We start from the raw sequence: 8,570 nt of genomic DNA, 5'->3' as shown, positions 1-8,570 counted from the left end.
CGACCTTGTTCACAGTAGTATTAGCACTGATATGGTAACAATGGGAACACAGGATTAGTGGGAGAGAATACTGGAAAAGAATGGCTGTGAAGGATTTGGGAATGAAGAATTTGGCTTCACAGAGGAGACAGGGGGTACTGTTCCATTGACAAAGCCAGGCTGCTCTTCTGTCTGTGAAGCCAGGAACCTCTCAAACTTTTACCACCAATGTTTTTTGTTGTTGTTGTTTGTTTTTTATAAAAAACATTTTGGCTGACTCTGAACAAATTTGTTTATATCTCTCCCTACATCTCTCCATCTTTTTGCCCTCCAGGAAAAATATCTGTCTATGCTCAAAACTCTTCATTGGCCTTGGCTTCTCTCTTCTCCGTAGTTTCTTCAGAATATACATATATTTTAATTATTTTTTTTGAGATGGGGGTCTCCCTATGTTGCCCAGGCTGGTCTGGAACTCTTGGGCTCAAATGATCCTCTTGCCTCAGCCTCCCAAGTAGCTGGGACTGCAGGCACAGGCCATGGGCTCAGCAGATTCTTCAGAATACATCAAGTCAAGCAGGAAATTCTGCCCATAATAGACACTGAGTAAGTATTCTGAGGAGCAATTCAAGGTGTTTGGATTCAGAAAAGAAGAGCAGTCTCTTTTACTACTTTGTTTCATCCACTTATTTGTTTCACTTCTCCCTCCTTTGCCAACTCACAATGCTTAGCTCTTTTGACTGGGAGGAGGCATGATCATGCTTAATAGATATTTTTTGTTGGCTGGCTTCTCTCTGTCTCCTCACCCTAAGGTCTGGGGGCCTCTTCCAGTCCCCTGCATCCACACAGCAGGCCTGCAGGGGTCCTCAGAGCTCCCTCTGAAACCACTGCACCAGGCCAGTCCTCTTCAGCTAACATTATCTTTTATTTAAACAGAAACAGTAGCCACCAGTCTTGTTACATAACATACCAACATCTTAGGGTGCTAAACTAATGCAGCATCTACTGTTAGGAAGTGGTGATGTGGCAACACAAATATTCACCAGCAGAATACTGCGGAAACGTTGTAACAATTTTGACTTTCTGGCCCTACTTAGAATTTCAGAGCTGGAAGGGACTTGAGAGATCATCCTATTTCAAACTTCCTTGTTTTAAACTGTGGAAACCTGGACCTAGAGAGACAAAAAACTTGCCCAGGAGGCAGATCAGGGCTAGACAGCAAGCTTTTGCTAATCTACAGAATCTATCACATCTTCTTCCATTAAGGATTAAATGTTAAATGGTTTTTGTTTGTGATTCTTTCTTCTCTGAAAGCAATGTTTTAGACTCTCCAAACTAGTCAATTGAGAACAATGACATAGTCCTCAGGGGCTGATAAGTGCCATGATAGTGACAGTGACTTATTTGAGGTGTTTTGTTGTTTTTACTAACTTTGGGGACTGGATTCACACCCAACTATGCAATGTATATCAACTGAATACAATTTGGTCGACCACGTGTATTTTAAAGACAGCTGGGTGGAGTTGTAGGTTAAGTTTTGAGCCACCTGGGGCTCTGCCCTACCACCCTTCTGGGTTTACCGGCAAACCAGTGTATGGAGGGAGGTTGGAGTCAGCTGCCTCCTGAAGCACCTCACATCCTGATAGCTACACAATGAAACATGTAGTTTCCTCTGAGGAGCTGCAGAACCCCAGTGGCTGAGTGACAAGGCTGGACCTGCTCTTTTCCCTTGTCCCTGCCAGCATTCTTTATCAAACTGACCTGCTTTCCTGCTGGGAGACTGCCCCACTCCACCCACCTGGTACCTCCCTGGATTTCCTGACTGCCAAGAGTTTATTTTTTAACCTTCTCTTCCTTGAAAAGCACCACCCCATTGACCCAGATCGTGGACTCCTTCCCTCTGGTCACTCTGACCATCCTGTTCTCCTGGGTTAACCATCTTCATCTCCCTCCAAAACCCTGGAAAAATCAGCAGCAATAAGGGGCCTTCCAATTCCCTGAAAGCCCCTGTCCTACCTCGAACTCTTGTGAAATTATTAGCAGGGCAGAGAGAAGAGGGGAAATGCCTAGCTTTTGAGCAGGTAATGGCTGGGCCAGGTGGGACTGGCACTATCTTATTAAATTCAACTGCCCCGGGTCTCGAGGGCCACTTTTGGTAATTTAGGCTCTGGGTTAGGGATGGCTTACGGCTAAGGGGGTAATTACTACTTTGGCCTCCGCCCAACACACACACCCTAGCTTCTGGGAATCCCAGCCTTAACCTGCGCACAAACCCAAATAAACAGCCTACTCCCAGGCACCGAGAGCCCACCCAGGGTTATCACGCTTCCTCCTTGCCCCCCCGGGCCAGTCGCCTCCAGTGGGGGCGGACCCGCCGCCCGCCGCACTCCCCGCACCCAAGCCCGGCCGGGGCAGAGGGTGGGGGGCGGGAGGCAGGGGAAGCGGGGGGCGGAGTTCCGTCCTCTGCTGATTGGCTCCGCGCGGATGGGCTGCGGCCGTGCCGGGCCAACCCGCAGCGTGTTGCTATGTGCTGAGCCGAGGGGATAGGTGCGGGGGCGCGTCCGTCACGGGGCAGCCCCCGGCCCCGACCGGAGGGATGCGGAGTGGCGGCCGCGGCAGTGGCGGAGACTGTGGCTTTAAGAGCGAGCCGGGAGCGCGAGGTCCAGCCGGGCCGCCCTTCGCCGCCGCGCAGCCCCGCGGAGCCGAGCCGGGCGCCGGCCGGACGCGGCCGCCTGCAGCCGGGTGAGCGGGCCGGGCGCCGCGCGCGGGGGCGTGGGCGCTGTCGGCGCGGGCTGTGGGTCCCGGCGCCGGACGCCGGCTCCTGGCCCCTGCGGCCCGGCTCCCGCGGAGGGCCCGCGCCCTCGGTCCCGCGTGGGGAGCCGCGGGGCCCGCGGGCGCCGGGGGCGGGAAGCCGGCTGCCGGGGCCACGTGACCGGTTTGTTTACAAACACTGCCGGGCCCCGCGGCGGCGGCGGGGGAGCCGGGGCGGCGCGGGCCGCTCGGTGCGGGCCGGGGATCCGCGCGGACAGCGGGGCGAGGCTGGGGTGCGGGGTCCGGCGGAGCGGACGGGGGACCGGGTCGCCGCCGCCGCCGCCTCGGCGTGGTCCCCGCGGGCTCGAACTCCGTGGGGCCAGGGTGGGGCTTGGGGCGCTTCTGTCCCCGCGTGACGCTGCGTCTCCCCTGGAGACACCGGGGGCCGGGGCGCCGCCCTGGGGGCCCCGTCTCTGGGAGACCGGCCGCTCGGAGACCCTCGGAGCTCCCAGGAGCGCTGCTTCGGCCCGGGCGAGGTGACCGCAGCCGAGTTCCCGCCCGGCCGCTTCCCGGCGCCTCCCCAGTGCCCTTGCCAAGGAGGTGGGCGCCAGTTCTCTCCTGCCCCGCGGAATGTAGGGGCCTCTCCGGCGAGAACCTCCCAGGAGCTGGCGCTGAGGGGCAGCCCCAACCGCTCACTGCTGCTAGTTCGCCCTCCTTCGCCGCTGACCTCCTGGATCCTTCCCGCTGTGGTGGGCTCTCCTCCCGTCGTGGGGGCGGGGGACACCTGCTCTTTTGGACCTCTCGTCCGGGGGACTGCCACCTCCGACTTCGCTCCTAGCTGCGAGAGAGTTTACAAAGCCAAGTGAGTGAGTGTCCTCCGTTTTTCTCTTCTTGAAGCGCATCTGACCCCCCGACCCCCTCCTCCTGCCGCTGTGAATGGCACACGGAACTGCTTCTGAGCTTTGCTGGGGTTTTTGCTTTCTGACCTGCTTGTTGATTTGCTCGCTTGCAACTTGGGAAGCTCTTTTGAGTGGGTCTTTTGCCTTTGGTGAGTCTAAAGCTAACAAGACAGCTAGTTGCTCATCTCGCTCTCCCGGCCCCTCCTTGTTCTTTTTTCCCAACAAGGTGTGCAAAATGGGGCTCTCTGTTCCAGAGCATTGTGCAAGAAGGGTAGCTGATAGCTTCCCTGCACCCCATTTACTCACAGCATTAGAGGTGCAGGGCATCTAAGGGGTTGAGAAGTAAATCACCTCACTGCTTCTGGGGTGGGACTTGATCTCACACCTTGGATGCTCTCCAGTGTTCTGGTTCTGGGGGTCACAGGACCTGTGATCAGTGAGATTCGATTTCCCCTTCCCTGGCTTTCCTTTTACCTAGACACTGCCACAGGAACTCAGGGACTAGTCTGAGTTCTGTCCATTCTTGGCTCACTTTCTTGGTGCTTAATGCTGAGGCTGAGTCTTGCCTCTGATGAGGGACATTTTCATTCTTCTGAACTGTGATATGAGTGGCTACAAGTTCTTACAGGCCCAGCCTGAGGATAGCTGTGCAAACTTTCTTTGGTCCTATCTCCTTGTCTGCAGCTCCATGATAGGGTCTCAGGCAGGAATAGAGTGGGGGCCTGTGGGCTCAACCCCTTCCTCAGTTGAGCTTTGACTTACCAATTTAGGATTTGATGAGAGCATGTGTTTGACCTGTCTTGAGATTTCTGTGTTTGAACTAAAATCAAGAAGCTTGGAGTTAGGAGTGGAAAATGGAAAATAAACACCATGCACCAGAATATTGTTTGTTTTTTTTTTTTTTTTTTTTTTGAGACAGAGTCTCACTCTGTTGCCCAGGCTTGAGTGCCTAGCTCACAGCAACCTCAGACTCCTGGGCTCAAGCGATCCTCCTGCTTCAGCCTCCCGAGTAGCTGGGACTACAGGCACACACCACCATGCCCGGCTAATTTTTTCTATGTATTTTTAGTTGGCCAATTAATTTCTTTGTATTTTTAGTAGAGATGGATGGGGTCTTGCTCTTGCCTAGGCTGGTTTCGAACTCCTGACCTTGAGAGATCCTCCCACCTTTGCCTCCCAGAGGGCTAGGATTACAGGCGTGAGCCACCACGCCCAGCCTAAGAATATTGTTTTAATTCTTTGCTCTAGGAGCATGGTTTTCAAACTTTGAGTGGGATCCACAGTTAAGGAATGCATATCAATCTACAACTGAAATTCCAGCAAACAATAATTACCCCTACTACCTGCAGTGTGCTCTGTTAAAAAAAATGTTTTTTATGCTTCATTAAAAACAAATCAACTGTTGGTCATGACCCATTAATTTGATTTCCTGACCAAGTAGGTCGTGACCCACAGTTTCAGAAACATTGCTTAGGGCAGAGGTCCTCAAGCTTAAATGTGCATAGAGATAATGTTTATTTTCAGGCACAGGAATCTGCATCTTTAATAAGTGGCCCATGAGATTGTGATACAGGTGGTTGTTAAGAAACCCTGGTCTGGTGGCAATTGTGGGCAGTGAACAATGAAAGGCATTAACATGGATATGGAGTGCAAGGTAAGGTATGTGACCCATACTCTGCAATCCCAAGATCACTCAGCTGCCGGTCACACTAGCTTAGGCTTTGAAAAGTCTAAAGGCACAATGTTGTTTGTTTTCAAATGCCATGAAGCAGTTGGCCTAAGAGACTGGTACCCCTCCCTTTCCACCCCATCTCAACCCCTTTGAGGGCTGCTGTTTACTGTTCTGGATGTTTCTAGGTTTGTTGGGGGTGGGGACCAGAGTAGTGCTGATGAGTTGCTGTACTGTTTAGATATGTGAATTTTCATTGTCTTGATGATTTTAATGGTTTTGAGGCAGGTACCTGTAATCATTGAACCTGGGGTTAACAATTGGCCAGCAGAAGAAAAGGTTGATTTTTTTTTTTTTTTTTTTTTTTTTTTTTTTTTTAGTATGTGGGTATTGCAGACTCTGTGGCCTGGAGGAAAGGCAGGGTGAAGACTTTCTTTTTACTTTGGGTGTGAGGAGTCAGGGCTTGTTTATCATCAGGTGTTAATAAGAGACAAAAGTCTCTATCTCTTTGCCTACCTCTGGTTTTTTGCCATCATGACCTCCCAGCTTTGGTGTGCAGGTGGATTTTGTTATGCATTCAGTTTCTGATGCTGGTACCTCTGCCTTCAAGCACAAACACACAAAGCTGATGCAGCCACTAAATTTTTTTCTCTCTTTGTTATTGTGTCCAAACATGTTGGTAAACGAAATTTATTTGAATTAAAGCTGTAGTTTAGCTTCAAAAAGGACTCTAAATTACCCAAATTGAAATTCAACTACAGTCCTTCTTGCAAAGGTGTGCCTTATATGAGAAAATAAACTGTGGGATTGTTTGAATTAACTTTAATAGCATTCACTTTGGCCAAGCAGCTCACAGTTAGAATGTATGGTTTTGGGCATATGGGAAAAAGAAAGCAATAGGAGGATGGCAAGGGATATTATATCCTAGGATAAGAAAAGCAGAGGGAAGAGATGTTCAAGGTGAGATTCAAATGGAGGATCAGGTGGGTTCCCTTTGTACAGGATCTTGGCATTTCCCTAGAGTCTGTCAGGCAAACCACTAGGTGCTCTGACAATTGCATCCCCCTTAGCATAAAGGGCTGTAAAGCTTTGTTTGGAAAAGTAAGAAACATCATCTTCAACCTTAGCTTGCAATGAGGGAAAGCTAGCCAGCACCTGCAGGCTAAAGGTATTTTGTTAGAGCTGTTAGTTTTCAGTGATGTTATCCTTAACCACAGGTGTTACAGACTCAAGTCTTTAAAGGATTGCATCTATTTAAAAAAATAGATTGCCCCTGCATGATTCTTCCCTGGGAGCTGTGAAATGGCACTGAAGGGCTTAAAAGTAACCGGGGATATTCTACTTCTCTATTTACAATTTACCAAGGGCTTCCCATTCATTGCCCTTCAGATAGAATCCACCTTTCCTTGTAGGCATTGCATGGCCTCTCCCCCTCCCCCAACTTCTCCTACCTCATCTACTGTCATTCCCCACTCTGCTTCATTCTACTTCAGCTGCACTGGCCTTCCTGAGGTTTCTAAAACATGCGATGCTTATTTTTGTCACAGGGCTTTTCTGCTGGTAGTACCTCTTACCAGGATGCCCTTTCTCCAAATTTTTGCATGCCTGACTCCTTATCTCACTTGGGTCTCCCAGACCAGTTATCTAGAACAGTTCCTCCCCTTCTGCACTTCAGCCTCTCTTAATTCCCTTAACTTTATTTTTTTTCCAAAGTACTTTAATACCATCTGTAAATATATTATCTACTTGTTTGCTAAAGTGAAAGCTTGAGAGCTTTTCTGTTTTGCTCACTGCTGACAGTACTTGGTATGGAGTCTGGATAAATATCTGTTGGTTGAATGCATGAATGAACTAAGAGCTAAGGTTTAGCCTCTAAACTTTACAGTTTCCAGGGTAGGAAAGAAAGCTTTATTTTTAAGAGACAAGGAAAAGAGAATTTTTCTTTGTTTTCCTGAGATAATATAGTATTCCCTTGGGATTACTTTCATTTGCAATTTCTGCTTTTCACAATTTGTCACTCCTTTATTCCCTTCAAAGATTGGCAAAGTTTCAAAAAGCTCCATTGTTATTTTGTTATTAACAAATGAATTTTATCTCCTGCAGTAACCTTATTCTAGGTCTCACTGTTTACTCCTGACAAACATTAGCATTTCTATCAGTAATCACATTTCATTAATACCAGGAGGGCACTGTAAGTGGGGCTAAGAGCCCCGTGGCCAGAAAGTCCTGGATAATTAGCTCTGTGACTTTGGCTATCTATTAAAATTCTCTAAATCTTTGTTCCTTATTTGTAAATGGTACTAATAATAGTTCCTATCACACAGGATTGATGGGAGGATTAAATGAGAGAATGCAAGGGAAATCAGGCACAGAGCCTTAAATTAAAGTAAATGAAGACCAGAAATGCCACTAACATCTACCAGAACTGGAGTGTAATTTAGAGATCATCTAACCAAACTGACTGTTGCCCAGCTCTTAACAAATACACACTTGGAAGAAGTAGTATTTACAGAATTTTTTGGAAGGACGTGTCGTCTACCTGTTCCTCTAGCCATTCTTGCTTTTATACTTAAGCTGAGCCAACTGAAAGCTGCCATACTTAGGCCATATTTATCTCAGGCTCTCCAGAATTGTCTTTACTGAGATGAACTTCAGTGTCTGCCCTTTGCTTTCATGAAAGGACATTGTCTGAAATAGCTTTATATAACTTATTACTGTAGTTCTTATAAGGGTTTATATTATTGAAGACTTTAGCTACAGTCGCACTTAATGTTCCCTTTAAGAAGTACATGGGAGAAATTTCTTTCTGGACTTAGTGCCAGGAAAAGCTTTGCCTCTCTAGGGGAACTGGTATGCTTTTTTTGTGGACAATTGGAAATTTATAACTGATCATATTTCTCTTTTTGCTTTGGCTACCAGGAAGTATAGAGCCAAATGTGCAGCTTGATTTTACTATGTAGGGCCCTCATCCTAATATTTTTCAGTGTTACCCTTGTGATTTTTTTTAAATTTTAAGATAATGATTTATAACTTTATTAATTAGATATATGCTGGATTGGGTATTAAAATCCATTTAGGTGTTAACATTTTAGAGATAGAAACATTGTGGCTTAAACAGGCAAAAAGGACTTAAGACACAGCACTAATTAGGGCAAAGCACAGACTAGAAACCATACCTTTCTCAGGCCAAGGGCTCGTTCTACTCTTGCACATTCTGGAAGAATACCAGCTACTGACCTAAACCCTAAATAGCCCATCATGTCTCAATACTAGGC

At 48.0% G+C, this 8,570-nt stretch overlaps 1 protein-coding gene across 3 annotated transcripts in view; it reads left to right on the top strand.

Moving 5' to 3' along the window:
• Positions 1-2,496: 2,496 nt before the first annotated feature.
• YPEL2 (yippee like 2) overlaps positions 2,497-8,570 on the top strand; it is a 61,127-nt gene continuing 55,053 nt past the window's right edge. The window contains exon 1 of one of the 3 annotated variants that reach the window (XM_012769609.3): positions 2,497-2,718. The gene's annotated coding sequence lies outside the window, so the exon portion shown is untranslated. Of the gene's footprint in view, positions 2,719-3,094; positions 3,594-8,570 lie in introns of those variants that run through there. The other 2 variants (XM_012769373.3, XM_012769448.3) reach the window with 2 other exon arrangements.

The sequence above is a fragment of the Microcebus murinus genome, chromosome 18 (assembly GCF_040939455.1).
Source record: "Microcebus murinus isolate Inina chromosome 18, M.murinus_Inina_mat1.0, whole genome shotgun sequence".
Classification (NCBI taxonomy): domain Eukaryota; kingdom Metazoa; phylum Chordata; class Mammalia; order Primates; family Cheirogaleidae; genus Microcebus; species Microcebus murinus.
Note: the sequence above shows the minus strand (reverse complement) of the source record. Positions and strands in the feature narration are given on the sequence as shown.